Genomic DNA, 19,137 nt, shown 5'->3' with positions numbered 1-19,137 from the left:
TGCCAAACGCAGGGCAAAGGCTCAGTACATGGTTCCCCATATTTGAAGAATTTCCTTTCACATTCCAAGCGTGCAGCCTTCCATCTCACGACTCCCTGCACCACATGTGTTCCTGCAGCCATGGGGTTCTTGATGAGGGACCCTGGAAAAGGACACGAGGTCCCGGAGAAAGCCAGGGGGACTCATGGCACAGAAGTCCATCAGAACAGAGCTATTTCTTTTAAAAGAACTACATGCTGGCAATGACTTCCCAGATCTTAACCACAGTCTGATTGAAAATACTCGTAAAAGACACATGCTCTAGGGCCATGTGTTATTTATGAAACTACGTGATCCATTCATGCAAATACCATTTATACAAACCCATAGTTTTACCAACACCATCTAGATATTTACATTCGTATATTGCAATGAATGTATTATCTCCCCTACAGCCGCGTGCAGGGACAGGCACATTTATTTAATAAAATAAATAATAATGCATTTAATATTAATTTTAGTAATAAAAGTAAATACACAAATAAAAGTAAATAAATCAGTACCCTTAGCCCAAGATAAACTGAGGGGGGTATCGGCTCAGTGGTAGAGCATTTGACTGCAAACATAAATTGAGCTCACAGTTTATACGGCCACAAGGCAATCTCCACAGGAGAAGAAGAACGCTAATGTTTCCTTTCTCCTGTACTCGAAAGCCTACAACACAAAGGGAACACCTTTCACTCGAATTATTTAGGCTCAGAGGCAGTGACAATTTTGTGTTCCTGGGGAGGCAATGGAGCCCCTTCCATTCGTTCCACAAGTGTGCACATGCATCTCACACTCCTCTTGTTTGTGGATCTATAACCACGAGGGAGGGTGTCTACCCAGTCAGGGCTTTTTGCAAAATAAACCCAGCAAAGCCGGTTCTGACGACTTTTGCTTACTTTCTTCTGTTCCGCAGGAGCAGCCCTCAGAGGAGATGTGTCATTGAGTAAGTCTGGGTCAGTAAACACCCCCTCACCCTCAGAGTAGAGCAGAGAAAGAGGAATACCCGCGCGAGCCAAAAAAGACTCATCTCTGGGAGAAAAAAGCCTACAGTTGTTCATTTCAATCTCAAGAGCGGACGCTGTACTTACATCCCTCGCAAGACCTTCCGGCAGCCGGTGTCTTTGAACTCTACTGCACACAGATGTGGAACTTTCCTGTGAAATCCTCTTCCCGTTGGCAGTGAGGAGGACGCATAGCTCTTTGGGGCTTTAGATTGATAAGTAATTTCCTGGTTTATTTCCAAAGCATCTTCCCAGACTTTGAGCAGAGGCAGAGGGGGAGAGAGACCAGCCAGCCCCACACAATGCGGAGATGCCGCGGCCTACACAGACCTCCCAATGGTTTGACTGAGCCTGAAAGAAGGGTTTGTGAACCTCACAAACAAAAACAAATCTCCTCCTCTCTCCGTTGGCTCACTCCCCGAATCGCACTTGAGAAATAGCACAGAGTCCGGACGATATTTGCTCTACAATGCAAAATTCAAGTGAAACGGTGTCTCATGTTTCTTGCTGGGGAAAAACCAGGGCACCTTTGACAGGTCTTCAGGGCAGGTGGTGACTGTTTTCTCACAAACCTCTTTAGAGATTGCTCTTGGAGACCAGGCCACCCAGCCCTTTCGGTTTACAGAGGCAGGAGATCAAGTCGGGGGGTAACAAGTCTAAACTAGGACCACACAGGTGGTGAGGGGATGGATTGGAACCAAAGGACTTCCTGGTGGTCAAACCAGAGCTCTGTCCCCTGTTTGGAGGTGAAGACAGACACAAAGGTTTGAAATCTGGCTCTTGATGTTTACTATGAGACTCCATGGACTGTAGCCCACCAGACTCCTCTGACTATGGAATCCTCCAGGCAAGAATATTGGAGTGATTAGCGATTCACTTCTCCAGGGGATCTTCCCAACACAGGGATCAAACCTGGGTCTCCCACATTGCAGGCAGATTCTTTACCTTCAAAGCCACCATGGAGACTGGAGAATCTGTCTGGAGAATTCCATGGACAGGGGAGCCTGGCAGGCTACAGTCCACAGGGTCTTGAAGAGTCAGACACCACTGAATGACCAGCGTTTTCACTTTTTTTCACTTTCTTGATGTTTAGCACACGTCACTGGATACTTCTGTCCTTAGTTCTTCTGTGTCTCAGTTTTCCCAGCTATAAAATGGGGATCCTAATAACAGCTCTCCCTGCTTGGTCATATGTTGGTCTGGCGAAAAGTTTTGTTCAGGTTTTTCTATAACATCTTACAGAAAAATCTGAATGAACCTTTTGGTCAACCCAGTAGTATGGTGATCACTGTGAATAAGCTTCATCAAGGAAGAAAGCAATTACACTATATGATGGATTTTTACCAACCTGGCTCACATTACATGCTTCTCTTCTTGTGATGCTCATGTTCCACCAAAATTACTTTTTGTGCTAGAAGAAGTCATCGAGTGACTTGGAGGGAGGAGAATATAGGTTGGAAAATGGGATGGAGCATGGAGAAAACTTTCGATTCAGAAAATCAGGTCAAGATCAGACGACAAGGTGGAGCAAAGTTTAACATTTGCCGTGGACACGACACTGGTTCTGAAATCAGAAAAGCAGGGCCTGGCCACTGCCTATACACTTGCCAGCCAGGGGTGGTGGTGGTGGTGGTTTAGTTGCTAAGTTATGTCTGACCCTTTACGACCACATGGATTGTAGCCTGCCAGGCTCCTCTGTCCATGGAATTTCCCAGGAAAGAATACTAGGAATGGGTTGCCATTTCCTTCTTGGGGGGATCTTCTCAACCCAGGGATCCAACCCACACATCCTGCTTGGTAGGCAGATTCTTTACCACCAAGCCACCCTGGAAGCCATATTAGCCGATGGAACCTCATTTAAATATTCCAAACCATAGTTCCATCCCTGAGGACAGGATACCTCTCTGCCGTGCTCACCTCTGTAGGCTGTGGTGAGATTCAAATGAGGTCCTCACTGAGCTGCTACATGTCAGCCTGTGCAGGCTTTGAAATTGGAAAGCAGTGTTTGCCAGCGTCCAACACAGCACTTTACAGAGAACACCTTGACAATGGTGTGGTCCTGCAGTCATGTCCCATTCATCTGTGGGATCAGTTCACACTTCTTAGTGCCTGGGATCCCAGGTCCTTGACTTTTTGTTTTTCTCCTTTTAAGGAGCATATTTCTCCTTTCCCCCCATCGTCCCATCTCTTGATGCTTGTTTCTCCATGCTGGCCACTACTTGTTTCCTTAGAGTCTAAGTGTCTTTCCATTTCACATGCAACAGTAAGAATAAAAAAAAGGAGAAAACATTTCTGCTCAACCACATAGGAAAGCATCATCTGTAATCTTGACCCAGATTAGGTCTTTATTTTGGAAGTCATCATATCCAAATACCAAATGAATTGAGGCTTCCCTTGTGGCTCAGCTGGTAAAGAATCTGCTTGCAATGAGGGAGACCTGGGTTTGATCCCTGGATTTGGAAGATCCCCTGGAGACAGGAAAGGCTACCCACTCCAGTATTCTGGCCTGGAGAATTCCATGAACATACAGTCATGGGGTTGAAAAGAGTAGGACACGACTGAGTGACCTTCACTTTCATGTTTACCTTTGAAAATGCTCAAGCCTGAAGCCAGCTCAAGTTTAATGGCTACACTCACTTCTTTTGCCCTTTCATAAATCCATTCGTTGGATGTCATTGCAGTTATGATTTGCACTTGATGATCTGTTAAGAGCAAGTTTCTAATGGAGACTTGTTTTAGTTGGCTTTGGCTGCCATAACAAAATTTCATAGGCTAGTGGCTTCAACAACAGAATTTAAAACTATTTTCTTTATTAATTTATTTTTGGCTCCACGGGGTTTTCGTTGCTGTGTGCTGGCTTTCTCTAGCTGTGACAAGCATGGCCTGCTCTCTAGTTGCAATGCATGGGCTTCTCGTTGGGGTGGCTTCTCTTGTTACAGAGCCTGGGCTTTGAGTGTACTGGCTTCAGCAGCTGTGGTGCTCAAGCTTAGTTGCTCCGAGGCATTTGGGATCTTTCCAGTCTAGGGATCGAACCTGTGTCCCCTGCATTGGCAGGTGGACTCTTAACTCTGGACTACACGGGAAGTCCAGCAACTGACAATGTCAATAGACAATTGACATTCCAGCTCAAGAGGCTGGAAACTTGAGATCAAGGTGCCTGCGTGGTCAGGTTCTCATGGGAACCCAACCGTAGTTGAAGATGGCTGCCTCTTCCTGTGTCTGCTCACAAAGGAGAAACCTTTCTCTCTCTTTCTCTTTTATAAGGCCATGGTACTTTTGGATCAGCCCCCCTATCCAGCCCTTATGACCTCATTTAACCTTAATTACCCCCTAAAGACCTATCTCTAGATACACCAGATACAGCCACATTGGAGGTTAGGGCTTCAGTGTGTAAATTGCAAGGCAGGGGGTATATTTAGTGCATATGGAACCTGGAGAAAGTGAGAGAAGAGAGCGAACATTTAATGAATCCTTACTGGTGAGAAATAAAATATTTCCTGCCATATCAGTAAACAAGGATGTCACCATCATCAGAGGGAGCTGGTGAGCCCTGAGGGAACTCAGGATGCCAAGATACAGGATACTGGCCCCAGATAACTGAGGTGAATATCCAAGGAATGATTTCAGTGAGTCCAGACTCCTGCATCTTCCCATACATAGAAAAGCACTAAATTCTTTAACTTGACATATCTGGTTTCAGATTAATCAAAGGTATCTTTGGATGTTTCCAACTATTTACTCTTTGTTGCAAAACTCTTATATGTCCTAACTCCTCCCCTCACCTCCTCAGAGCAGTTTCTCAGAGCTGTCTGAAACAGTGTCTCCTGGGCTTCAGTTTTCATTTTGTCCCACATAAAGCTTAACTTGCAACTCTCACATTGTACAAGTTTTTTCAGCACTGGATACAGTGTCCTGCTTATTTCTATTCTCAGTCAACCCTCACAACTATGTCAGAGCACCTTTTCCAAGGTCACAAAGCTAAGAAGCTGGCCGTGTCCAAGTGTGAACTCTGGTAACCAAAGCCCTGCTCTTTCCATGACACATTCTGCCTCCATCTCCTTTTCTCTCCTTGATTCAGAGCCATGAACCTCCATTTCTCCTTCTTGCTAGTTCCCAGCTCAGTTGCCTAGAAAGATGACATTGCCACCCACAGCACTCTGTGAAGGACAACAGTGGAGAGGCAGCTCTGAGGATTCCCTTGGGGTCCCCATGGAGTTTAGACTGACAGCTCTGGAAAGCCTGCCCAGAAGGTTCTCGCTCTTTCTTCTCAGCCTCCTTTATGTTGATACTGGCTGCACCAGGTCTTAGTTGGTGGATGCAGGATCCAGTTCCCTGACCAGGGATTGAACCTGTCCTCTGCACTGAGAGTGCAGAGGCTTAAATACTGGACCACCAGGGAAGTCCCTAGATTGATACATTTTTCCCTCATCATTTCAAAGTCAACTTGTGTTCCTCCCTCAAGGACGCTTTCTTTGACTTGCCCTTCACCTGCCTTCAGTTCAGTTCGGTTCAGTCGCTCAGTCGTGTCCGACTCTTTGCGACCCCATGAATCGCAGCACACCAGGCCTCCCTGTCCATCACCAACTCCCGGAGTTCACTCAGACTCACGTCCATTGAGTCAGTGATGCCATCCAGCCATCTCATCCTCTGTCGTCCCCTTCTCCTCCTGCCCCCAATCCCTCCCAGCATCAGAGTTTTTTCCAATGAGTCAACTCTTCGCATGAGGTGGCCAAAGTACTGGAGTTTCAGCTTTAGCATCATTCCTTCCAAAGAAATCCCAGGGCTGATCTCCTTCAGAATGGACTGGCTGGATCTCCTTGCAGTCCAAGGGACTCTCAAGAGTCTTCTCCAACACTACAGTTCAAAAGCATCAGTTCTTCAGCACTCAGCTTTCTTCACAGTTCAACTCTCACATCCATACATGACCACTGGAAAAACCATAGCCTTGACTAGACGGATCTTTGTTGGCAAAGTAATGTCTCTGCTTTTCAATATGCTATCTAGGTTGGTCATAACTTTTCTTCCAAGGAGTAAGCGTCTTTTAATTTCATGGCTGCAGTCACCGTCCGCAGTGATTTTGGAGCCCAAAAAATAAAGTTTGCCTTAGCTCTCCCTTACTCTCTCTTGTTTATTATCCTAAATTGCCCTTTCATGGTTTTTTTTTTCCTTTTGTAAAACTTCATAAATGTTGCTTCATAGATGTAGTAGTTCTAAGATAATCTGAAGTTTGTCTTCCTACTGGTCTGTAAAGTCCCTGAGAGCAGCAAGGTTTTGCCCCCTGAAATATCTGTGGCCATCAGAACACTGACATGAAGACCTACAGGGGAGGAAAAGGTGACTCAAGGAAAGTTAATGGTAGAAATAAGCTACCAGATTCATTTACAATTGTGTGACGGGCATAAATATGCCTGAGAGAGAGCTCCTTCTAACTGGGACCTTTATTAAGTCCTCTGCCTACCACCAACTTTATTCTTCTCCTTTTTATTTTGCATGGGGATGCTAGATTTGGCTGACCAAGGATTAAGTCCTTAGAGCAGGGACAGGCGGCTGAGGAACAGATCTTGGTGTGCTGGTCAACTCTGGCCTTTCCCAAGGGCAGCACGTCTGGGGATGCCTGTTTATATCTTATCAGACTCAGTCTCTTTCAGGAAAAGGAGGAAGCAATATCTTGGTGGAACAGAGTATGAAGAGGCACAGGGCCCCCCAGGAGAAATTTGTAACAGCTAAAGAAGCCATATATACCAAGACATGAAAAGATGGTGCTTTTTCTTTAGAGAACTACGAAATGCACACTTTTACTGGTGAGTTGCATGGAAATGTGATAATGCAAATGAAAGAGTTAGATGAATATTCAGTGTTTTCATTTTATCTATTTCTATTTTAGCATGGTTTGGTGGGTGAATAAAAGCGTTCATGTGGAATTGTTTTATAAACTGGAAAAATCCTATGAAAACTTGCTTACTATAAATTCTTTTGGGTGAAGATACCTTAGAAGAGATACCAAGAAACTATGCTGGGAACTTGAATTATTTATGAATTTATTTTATTTATAAACTGAAAATTTTGTCTAATTTCCTTTTTCTAATCCCCTTTGCAAAGACTAGATTGTAAATCTATGGATCTGTGGTATCTGTTATTATAAATATCAGTGGTCTGGGATGCGTGCTTTCAGCTTGGCATCGTCTGCCCCTGGACCTCTCTACTCATACAGCAGCGTGGCTTCTTAGCAATCCTGCCCTTCTGGGTTTCCAGCACAACAGCATGTTCTTTCTCCAAGCTGGTTCCACAGCCCCCTTGCAAAAAAATGTTTTTTATTTAGAAATAATTATACACAAATCAGTGTATGTACTATAACTAACATACTATGTAATAATCAATGTTATGATAAATAACTAATGTAAAGCAATCATTTACAATGATGATTTTAATTCAGAGGAAGTTAGGGAAAAAGCTGCATAAAAACCCAAATAAAACAAAAACCAGCCTCCCTCAATAGGGACATCTTGCGTGCATACGTGCTCAATTGCTGAGTCATGTCTTACCCTTTGCAACCTTGTAGCCCACCAGGTTCCTCTGTCCATGGGGATTCTCCGGCAAGAATACTGGAGTGGGTTGCCATGCCCTCCTCCAGGGGATCTTCCAAACCCAGGGATTGAACCTGCAGCTCCTGCATCTCCTGCATTGCAGGTGGATTCTTTACCCACTGAGCCACGTGGGAAGCCCAAGGACGTCATACATCACTGTAATAGGATATCACAACTGGAAATTGGCATCAGTGCAATATTCACCAGACTACAGAACATTTTCAGAGCATAGTTTTTCTCATGGATTCGTTTCCATATTGCATGAAAGTGAAAGTGGAGTCGCTCAGTTGTGTCCGACTCTTTGTGACCCCATGGACTGTAGCCTGCCAGGCTCCTCCGTCCATGGGATTTTCCAGGCAAGAATATTGGAGTGGTTGGCCATTTCCTTGTCTAGGAGATCTTCCCAACCCAGGGATTGAACCTGGGTCTCCCGAGTTGTAGGCAGATGCTTTACCGTTTGAGCCACCAGTGAAATTTGACCCTACATATATATTCTCTACAGTCTTCCAGTGATTGTTTAAGACTTGAGTTTCTCATCCTAAATTCCTACCTGGAGTGATTTTTCCCAATTGGTTGTGATTGGTTTGATGGATAATTTTCTGGTGTTATTTCATATTTAAAGCCTTGTGGTTAAGTTTTATTTCTTACATTCCATTATGTTTATTCATTTAGTCAACTAAAATGTTGTTCCTTGGAGTACCACCTCACACTGGTCAGAATGGTCATAATTAAAAAGTCTACAAATAACAAACACTGGATAGGGTGTGGGAAAAGGCAATGCTCCTACGCTGTTGGTGGGAATGCACGTTGGTGCAGCCACTGTGGAAAACTGTATAGAGGTCCTCAGAAAACTAAAAATATGGTCTAGCAACCCCACTTCTTGCATGTGTCCATACAAAACTATAAATCTAAAAGATACATGCACCCTTATATTCATAGCATCTCTGTTCACTATATATATGTATATATATGAAACTGAACCACTTTACTATACACCAGAAATTAATATATTTTTAATTGATTAATTTTTTAATTGGAGGATAATTGCTGTACAATGTAGTGTTTGTTTCATTTTATAACAATGTGAGTCAGTTATATACATATAATTATATCCCCTCCCTCTTGAACCTCCCTCCCGCCCCACCATTTCACCCCTCTAGGTCATCGCAGAGCACCAGGCTGGGCTCCCTGTAACACAACCTTGCAAAGTAACCATACTCCAGAAAAAGGTATTGCTCAATGGTAGTTTTTACTGCCTGTTTTTCTATCCATTGTCTTTGCCCAGTAATTGTCACATTACGTCATTTACTGCAATGCATTTTTAGCTCCTAAATAGCTGAGAAAAGAAGAGAAGTGAAAGGCAAAGGAGAAAAGAATGGATAGGCCCATCTGAATGCAGAGTTCAAAGAATAGCAAGGAGAGATAAGAAAGCCTTAAGTGGACGCTGCTGTGCACGAGCCCTAATGAACTGCATTGGCTACATCATCTTATTCTAACTAATTTAAAAAGTAAAATTGTAGGAAAATGTTTTGTAAATAAATGGTACAAGTGGTACTACATAATGACAACAATTGTGAAAGTGATGTGAAGCCTGTTATCTGGAAAACCCAAATGTAGTGGAAGTCCCAAGGCTATGATCCTGATCTGTAGGTGGAAGCCCTGTCACAAGGGACCATTTGGATTTGCTTCCAAAATTGGAGTTAATTCTTTAGAACCTCAGCACTTTAATAAGGGCAACAAAACTCTCATTCCTTGCCAAAGTTTAATTGAGAAGGCTCTGTTTTCCCCAATGATAGCTCTCCTTCAAAGACTAGACTGCTTTCTTCCTAAGCTTACTTTTAAGATTTTGATTGAAGACATTCAAATGCAGGCCTGGCTTCAAAGCATATTTTGTAACCAAGAAGGATTTCCTGTTTTACATTGCTTAATTAATGATAATATTGATTTGAAAGAAGAAAGAGTTTCCAAATCTCAGCAATTTCCATTAGTGGTAGATGTAACCCCTGTGTAAACAGATAAACCAAATTGTCGCTTGAAAGAATTCAATCTCAAGCTCCTTATTTCACAAGCGTCACCCTCTGCTTTGCTTTGCTTCCCCCACCCCTGGTTTTTTCATTCTTCACATCCAGCATCCTGACCATGCTGTCTAAGCCAGTCCACGGTAAGTGCACATGCACTTCTTGTCCTAATCAACAGTGAAGTTTCCACTTAGTGGATTAACCACAATAAATGTATTTACCGAGGCTGGCGTGTTTCAGTCAAACAACACAGCAGCTCCTTTGAAGATCAGAAGCAAAATCTAAATCACATGTTATTTGAAAGGTGACTATATTGCCAAACAAGAAAGGAAAAGAAAAAGCAGAAAATAAGAGATAGAAGGGAGGAAGATCAGAAAGAAGGAAGATGGCAAAAAGGAAAGAAAGAAAGGGAAGAGGAAAGGGGGAAAGAAAAGCACTAAAAGAAAATGAAGAAAGCAGAAGGGGAAGGCAAAGAAAAGGGGGCAGATCCTGTAACTTTAAATAAAATTTAAAGTTGCATTTTTCCATGGGACTATCTACCTACAGTTTCGATGGTTTTGGATGTACCACGCACATCATTCTTCTATTGATGCAAGAAACTAATCAACTGACCTAACAGGGCTTCCCTGGTGGCTCAGACGGTAAAGAATTTGCCTACAGTGCAGGAGACCATCTGCAATTCAGGAGACCATCTGCAATTCAGGAGACCATCTGTAATACAGGAGACTCAGGTTCGAGCCCTGGGTCAGGAAGATCCCCTGGAGGAGGGCATGGCAACTCACTCCACTATTCTTGCTTGGAAAATTCCATGGACAGGGGAACCTGATGGGCTACAGTCCATGGAGTTCCAAAGAGTTGAACACGACTGAGTGAGTGAGCATGCACGCATGCAGGCCGTATTCCACTGTGTAGTACCAACAAGACCTCAACTGCAGCTAAGATTTATACTTTACAAGTGCCATCTTGGAGCAGGGTGACCAGCTGTGCAGGTTTTCCTGGGACTATAGAGATTCCCCAGATGTGGGATTTTCTGTTTTAAACCAAGCATAGTCTAGATGAACTGAGATGTTTTGCCTGGGCCTGAGGAATTTTCCAGGGTGTGAAATTTAGAGTGTTAATACCAAGAAAGTCCTGGGCAAATTGAGAAAAGTTGGTCACTTTGTCTTGTGTCTCTGACTATAGTGTAGGAAACTCTCCAGTTAATTTTAGCACGTCTTCTGCTTGCCAGCGTCTGTACTAAGTGCTGTACATACTTTCTTCCCCTGCCTGCCTAGCACTCCAGTGTTCTTTGGGAGCTGCTTCCCTATCTTCTGTGGCTCTAATAGGCTTCGTGTATGGGTCCCTTTGCTCCTGTCATCTCTCTGGAAGTGAGAAAGCCAACCAAGCTGGACCAAGCCTAGTAGTTGGCACCAGACACAATGGAAATGTTGATTAGTTGAGGGTCAAACACGTCACACAAGAAAGACAACCTTTGGGAGAGAACAGTTCTTTTTGCTTCTGGTGAAGACTATCTTTGGTCATCCTGCCCATCATGTATGACAAAGTCAACAGATGTGAAGGAAGTGGAGCAGCAGAAAGAATGGGGATACAGAGCATCCTTTGATGCTTTGATGAGCATCCTCTGAGGCCCTGGATCCTGCCATGCCTGAAGCTGACACCATTCCTAGATTGTCCAATTTTATGAGCTAAGTCCATTCTGAAGGAGATCAGCCCTGGGATTTCTTTGGAAGGAATGATGCTGAAGCTGAAACTCCAGTACTTTGGCCACCTCATGCAAAGAGTTGACTCATTGGAAAAGACTCTGATGCTGGGAGGGATTGGGGGCAGGAGGAGAAGGGGACGACAGAAGATGAGATGGCTGGATGGCATCACTGACTCGATGGACATGATTCTGCGTGAACTTTCGGAGTTGGTGATGGACAGGGAGGCCTGGCGTGCTGCGATTCATGGAGTCGCAAAGAGTCAGACATGACTGAGAGACTGAACTGAACTGAATTGAATGCATTCTCTCCTCTTTTAAAGACATTCTAGCTTTATTGATGTATAATTGACCAATAAAATCAAAAGACATTTACAGTGTACACTTTGGTGATTTGATATATATTTCCTTTTCAAAAGCTAGTCTGAGTCGGCTGCCTGTAGCATATAACAGTAGAGTTGTGACTCATAAACTTACAGGGACTTAGTCTTCTATTCTGGACTCGGTCTTGTGACATAGGTATAGGATGAACCATATGAGATCATGAATATTTGACTTCTCTTGACTTCAAATATGGCAAATTCACTTGGTTCAATTTAAGTATTTTCATTTTGAAGATAAGGAAAAAACTCAGTGGTGTTAAGTAGTATGCCTCCTGTTGCATATTTATTCTATAGCAGACCTGGAATCAAATCCAAGTCTGTTTGATTCTAAGTACATGAATACATTTCCAGTTGTTTATGCTGCCAGACAAAAAGAAATCTCTTGAGAGCTGCCCTTTGCTACCTAACAAATGCCTTGAAAAGACGCTGTGTTATGACTCATACCCCGTGCGTATGAAGCTGTATGTGGTGCCAAACACCTACTTGCTGCGTCCCAAATTCGTTTCACTGAATGTATTGTAAAGAGAGGCCAGATACCTAAATGTATCAAGAAAGATAGAAATCCCATACTACACTGGTGTGACTTTACATTCTGATACGGATAAAGCTCCAGGAGACCACATATCAGATTTCCAAATTTACTCCAACTTTGGTTTTCACTGACAATCAAGAGACACAATTTTTGACAAAGGAAAAATTCTTTACCCATTCTACAGAGGTTGCTTAATTGCTTCCCATAATGCAAACCTAACGCATCTGTCATGCATTCATCAATGAGATAAGCATTCTGGTTATTTTCTTTTATTGTAGGCACCCTATGTGTTTGCCTGCTGATACAACAGAATGATGCTTGCCCGGAAAATGTTTCTTTCCATCGTGGTGTTCTGCATGCTCTCAAAACCTCCAAGTAGGATTTGGAGAAGCTCCTGTGTCACTTTTTAGCATTTACTATATGTGAGGTTATCACAATTCAGGATTGTCTGTTAATTTTAACAAATTCTAGAAAACAAACCTTGTTAGAGCATGGATGCTATTCTATAGTACCTGTCTTTGACATTATCTGCTGATCATCTTTTTTGCAAGAATTTTCCTCCCTCACTACCTGCTTCTTCCCAGGTGGCACTAGTGGTAAAGAATCCGCCTGCCAACACAAGAGATGCAAGTGATGCGGGTTGGATTCCTGGGCCAGGAAGATCCCCTGGAGGAGGGACTGCCCACCCACTCCAATATTTTTGCCTGGAAAATTCCATTGACTGAGGAACTGAGCAGGTTACAGTCCATGGGGCCGCAAAGAGTCAGACACGACTGAGTGATGGTATGCACTCCCTGGCTGTGAGCTGCAGTCATCAGCTACTGCAACTATAATGCTGAAGCATGGTAAGCAACCTCAAAGCAAGCCTTTCTTTTTTCTCATCACGGCAGGTTTGAAACGCCCAAGCTCACGCAGCTGGCAAACGATGAAGCTGAGATTCACTTGTTTAACAGATAACATTGAACTCCTACTAAGTGCCAATCAGAAGATGCTGATTAAAAATCCAACCAAAGGCTATTTATGTCTTAGCTGATGAAGTTACAAGTGAAAACAATATCATGACAGCTCTGGAGAGAAAATTCAAAAGAGAGACTATATCAAGCAGGAAAAGATCTGACATGATCCAATAAAGTCAGCAGTGCGGTGTTTGCCAGAAGCTGGGGATATGGACACACTGGCCAGAGCAGCAGCCCGAGTTAGATCATAGCAAGAACAATTAGGCAATGCAAATATTAAAGCACTCCAAGAGAAAGCTGGTACTACGTTTCTAATTTCATTTGCCAAAGAGGGCAAAGAGAAGGGGAATGTCTGAAATCATTTTTGGGTGTCTTTTCTGAGCCAGGCATTGTCACATGAGAAAAATTCACATGGAGATCTTCTGAGGAAAAGGCATGTCATTTCACACTTTACACCTCTCTGGATATCATTTTCTTTAGGTCTAATGCAAGAATAACGTTCTTTCTCAGCATTGTGTTGTTGTTCAGTTGCTACATCGTGTCTGACTCTCTGTGACCCCGTGGACTGCAGCACACCAGGCTTTCCTGTCCTTCACTATCTCCTGGAGTTTGCTCAGATTCATGTGCATTGAGTCAGTGATGCTTCGCAACCATCCCATCCTGTGGCCCCCTTCTCCTCTTGCCTTCAGCCTTTCCCAGCATCAGGGTCTTTTACAGTGAGCTGGCTCTCGGCATCAGGTGGCCAGAGTATTGGAGCCTCAGCATCAGCGTTGTCTTCGTTTGTGTCTAACATGCTGCAGATCTCCGATCAATGGTCATCCTCCTGGCAAACTCTTAGTTGATTCCCAGTGTCGATTTTGCTATTCACTTTTACTAACGGAGGCCTTGTCTGTTTGGGGCAGGCAACGGCACCCAGTAATACCCATCTTCCCAGACTCCTGTGACCAGGGAAGGTCATGTGACCCACCCAGCAGGAACAATGATGCATAAGCAGGGGTTGATGGAAGAGGTTGCCAGGAAACCTCCTAAAGGAGAAAGACAGCTGGTGCCACCTGTTCAGATTTTGCTCTTTGCATTTTGCCTTCACACAGAAGGCAGTCATGACACGGATGTAGACTTGACATTTTGTGATTGTGATAAAGAGTTCCATAGGCCAAGATGGAAGAGCAGAAAGGCAGTAGGACCTGGGTCTCTGACTACCTTGGGAAGCCATTGTACCAACCTTTGACTGCATAACTCCAAACTCACTTCTGTTTAAAAGAGGAGAACCATAAGCAATCCACTGTTGAGTCAGGTCACTGAAGCTGCATTTCTGCTACGTGAAATCAAACATTTTCTAATGGCCCAGCTTTTCTGCCCCTCCTCGTCCTGTTCTGAATATGGACAACCTTCACATTTGTGTATCGTACTTCATGGTTGCAAAAGATGTGGCCTCTCTTTGAACAAACTTTCTGGAATAGCTCATTTTTCTTTCTAGATGAGGCATTATTTGGCTGCCAGTATAACAGAATTATGCTTGAAAGAAAACAGCGATTAAACACGTCTTTTAAAACCAGCCATCCAATACACAATTACGATACCCTACAAAAACAGCTCCAACCTGACTAAATGACTGTGCTGAGCTTGGTTTTGCCAACCATGGCAACATTAGAGAAAACAGGAAAAAAAATCAGAATTTAAAATAAAATAGGACATCCAATGGAACTGATATAAGCCAAGAATTCATGAGGCTTCTTTTGAGACTTGCACTACTATAACTTCAGCAGTGAAAGTTGCTAGAATAAAACCAAAGACTTTCAGGGCAGAGAATCCAGGTTCAAATCCCCACTGAGTCACTTACCAGCTGTAGAATTTGATAGAAGCCTTTTGCTTGTGGCTCAGCTAGTAAAGAATCCGCCTGCAATGTGGGCAGATTGGGAAGATCCTGGGTTGGGAAGATCCCCTGGAGAAGGGAAAGGCTACCACTCCAGTATTCTGGCCTGGAGAATTCCATCGACTGTATAGTTCATGGGGTCACAAAGAGTCGGACACGGCTGAGCGACTGTCACATTCACTTTTCATCCGCTTAGGGTTTAGTTTTCTGCATGGCAAAATTGTGATGATAATAATGATGAGAACAGCAACAACAAAAATACCTCCATAAAGAATTGATATAAAAGAAAGGGGAAATATGTGAAAGGAGCTGTATGTACTAAAATATGACGCAAACTTTCATTGCTACTGAGAGGTGAAAAGATGTATTAAGTGTGGAATAGCACCAAAATTGTCTAGCTGCCTTCTGGCATGGATGCAAGGTCTAGAGGTGTGAAGCTGAGATGCTGAAGGATATATGGAGTGTAGATTCTCTGTTGAATGTGAGCAGTGCAGGTAGGTCTTTCATGGTTATAATTAAATTTTTCTTGCAAACATAGGCATCAATTATTAATGTCAGTAGGGAAAGGAAGGGAGAAAACGATCATCTTTGAGCACTTATTATGGCACTTCGGTGGGGCTTCCCTGATGGCTCAAGCTATAAGGAATCTGGCTGCCAATGCAGGAGACACAGGAGACTTGGGTTCGATCCCTGGGTTGGAAAGATTTCCTGGAGGAGGAAATGGTAATCCACTCCAGTATTCTTTTTTTAAAAAATTAATTTATTTTAATTGTAAGTTAACTACTTTACAATATTGTGGTGTTTTTTGCCACACATTGACATGAATCAGCCATGGGTGTATATGTATCCCCCATCCTGAACCTCCCTCCCACCTCCCTTCCCATCCCATCCCTCAGGGTCATCCCAGTGCACCAGCCCTGAGTGCCCTGTCTCAGGCATCAAACCTGGACTGGCGATCTATTTGGCATATGGTAATATACGTGTTTCAATGCTATTCTCTCAAATCATCCCACCCTCGCCCTCTCCCACAGAGTCCAAAAGTCTGTTCTTTATATCTGTGTCTCTTATGCTGTCTTGCATATAGGGTCATTGTTACCATCTTTCTAAATTCTATATATATGTGTTAATATACTTTATTGGTGTTTTTCTTTCTGATTTACTTCACTCTGTATAATAGGCTCCAGTTTCATCCACCTCATTAGAACTGATTCAAACATTTTCTTTTTAATAGCTGAGTAATACTCCATTGTGTATATGTACCACAGCTTTCTTATCCATTCATCTGCTGATGGACATCTAGGTTGCTTCCATGTCCTGGCTATTATAAACAGTGCTGCGATGAACATTGGGGTACCTGTGTCTCTTTCAATTCTGGTTTCCTCAGTGTGTATGTCCAGCAGTGGGATTGCTGGGTCGTATGGCAGTTCTATTTCCAGTTTTTTAAGGAATCTCCACACTGTTCTCCATAGTGGCTGTACTAGTTTACATTCCCACCAACAGTGTAAGAAGGTTCCCTTTTTTTCCACACCCTCTCCAGCATTTATTGTTTGACTTTTTGATAGCAGCCATTCTGACAGGCGTGAGACGGTACCTCATTGTGGTTTTGATTTGCATTTCTCTGATAATGAAGGATGTTGAGCATCTTTTCATGTGTTTGTTAGCCATCTGCATGTCTTCTTTGGAGAAATGTCTGTTTAGTTCCTTGGCCCATTTTTTGATTGGGTCATTTATTTTTCTGGTATTGAGCTGCATGCGCTGCTTGTATATTTTTGGGATTAATTTTTTGTCAGTTGCTTCATTTGCTATTATTTTCTCCCATTCTGAAGGCTGTCTTTTCACCTTCTAGTTTCTTTTGTTGTGCAAAAGCTTTTAAGTTTAATTAGGTCCCATTTGTTTATTTTTGCTTTTATTTCCATTACTCTGGGAAGTGGGTCATAGAGGATCCTGCTGTGCTTTCTGTCAGAGCCACTCCAGTGTTCTCGTGTGGAGAATCGCATGGGCAGTGGAGCCTGGTCGGCCGTGGTCCATGGTGTTGCAGAGTTGACATGACTAAAGTGGTTGAGTGCACAGCGACACACACACACACACTGACCTCTGGTATTTTACAAATATGATCTCCTATAATTAACTGGAGATGTGAAGCTGCATCTACAAATCCTCCGAGGACATTTATTTTTAATTAATTTTCATTGGCATATAGTTGCTTTACAAGGCTGTTAGTTTCTGCTCTACAGTGAAGTGAATTAGTTATGCATAGATCCCCTTTGTTTTAGATTTCCTTCCCATTTAGGTCACCGCAGAGCACTGACTAGAGTTCCCTGTGCTGTAGGCTAGGTTCTCCTTAGTACAGAGCTTTCACATTTACAAAAATGGAGTTCTCCTGGATGCAAAGTTGGTGGGATAGCTTGACTAAGACACAAGGTTCAGGGATGTGGACGCAAGTAAGGAGGTCTGGGTCTGGACCAGGCTTAGGTGAAATGTCTGGGATCTGAAGTTAGCTTATTAGTCACTCATGGAAAGATGAGCACCTCCTTAACCTTGGATTAAGCCCTGCTCATCTGGAAGAAAAGAAGGGAAAAGAATTTCTAGCCATAGAGACCTGTACCATCAACTTTCCATACACCTCTAGGTAATAATGGGTACAAACATTTGCTGGGTGGCTGGCACTGTGCTGAATACTTTAAATTATTAAGTCACTTATCTCTTCAACAACCTTGTGAGGTGGGTATGATGATTATCCCCATTTTTCAGATGAGAAAACTGAGGAACAGAGAGGTTAAATGACTTGCCCCAAATCACCCAGTTGGATTGGAATCAAGGCAGCCTGACTCTGGGGGCCCTGCCTTTCATGATGATGTTATTTTACCTCTTTAGGAGAGAAATAAAGTAGAACATATGTCAGACAGCTGTGCTGTGGATCTTGAGGCCTCTGCTCCTTCAGTCAGTTCAGTTCAGTCCCTCAGTCGTGTCCGACTTTTTGCGACCACATGAATCACATTACTCCAGGCCTCCCTGTCCATCACCAACTCCCGGAGTTCACTCAAACTCATGTCCATCGAGTCGGTGATGCCATCCAACCATCTCATCCTCTGTCGTCCCCTTCTCCTCCTGCCCCCAATCCCTCCTAGAATCAGGGTCTTTTCCAATGAGTCAACTCTTCACATGAGGTGGCCAAAGTACTGGAGTTTCAGCTTTAGCATCAGTCCTTCCAATGAACACCAGGACTGATCTCCTTCAGAATGGACTGGTTGGATCTCCTTGCAGTCCAAGGGACTCTCAAGAGTCTTCCCCAACACTGGTGCACTGGGATGACCCAGAGGGATGGTACGGGGAGGGAGGTGGGAGGGGGGTTCAGGATGGGGAACACGTGTACACCCGTGGCAGATTCATGTTGATGTATGGCAAAATCAATACAATATTGTAAGTAATTAGCCTCCAATTAAAATAAATAAATTTATATTAAAAAAAAAGCCTTTCTTCACAATCCAACTTTCACATCCATACATGACTATTGGAAAAACCATAGCCTTGACTAGACGGACCTTTGTTGGCAAAGTAATGTCTCTGCTTTTCAATATGCTGTCTAGGTGGGTCATAACTTTCCTTCCAAGGAGTACTGCTGCTGCTACTGCTAAGTCGCTTCAGTCGTGTCTGACTCTGTGCGACCCCAGAGACGGCAGCCCACCAGGCTCCCCCGTCCCTGGGATTCTCCAGGCAAGAACACTGAAGTGGGTTGCCATTTCCTTTTCCAATGCATGAAAGTGAAAAGTGAAAGGGAAGTCACTCAGTTGTGTCTGACTCTTCGTGACCCCATGGACTGCAGCCTACCAGGCTCCTCCGTCCATGGGATTTTCCAGGCAAGAGTACTGGAGTGGGGTGCCATTGCCTTCTCCGAAGGAGTAAGCGTCTTTTAATTTCATGGCTGCAATCACCATCTGCAGTGATTTTAGAGCCCAGAAAAATAAAGTCTGACACTGTTTCCACTGTTTCCCCATCTATTTCCCATGAAGGGATGGGACCAGAAGCAAAAAGTTCGTGTGTTTTCTTGGTGAAATAAAGGCTGA

The 19,137-nt window shown here is 43.5% G+C and overlaps 1 protein-coding gene across 3 annotated transcripts in view; it reads right to left on the bottom strand.

Annotated features, from left to right (window-relative positions):
- The window catches only part of C1QTNF7 (C1q and TNF related 7), a 129,386-nt gene that overhangs the window by 79,794 nt on the left and 30,455 nt on the right, over nucleotides 1-19,137 (bottom strand). The window contains exon 1 of one of the 3 annotated variants that reach the window (XM_027545063.1): nucleotides 15,041-15,126. The exons of 1 other annotated variant lie outside the window; for it this stretch is intronic. The gene's annotated coding sequence lies outside the window, so the exon portion shown is untranslated. Of the gene's footprint in view, nucleotides 1-1,115; nucleotides 1,384-15,040; nucleotides 15,127-19,137 lie in introns of those variants that run through there. One more of the 3 variants, XM_027545061.1, reaches the window with a different exon arrangement.

Source organism: Bos indicus x Bos taurus, chromosome 6 (genome assembly GCF_003369695.1).
Source record: "Bos indicus x Bos taurus breed Angus x Brahman F1 hybrid chromosome 6, Bos_hybrid_MaternalHap_v2.0, whole genome shotgun sequence".
NCBI lineage: Eukaryota > Metazoa > Chordata > Mammalia > Artiodactyla > Bovidae > Bos > Bos indicus x Bos taurus.
This window is presented reverse-complemented; position numbering and strand designations above follow the sequence as displayed.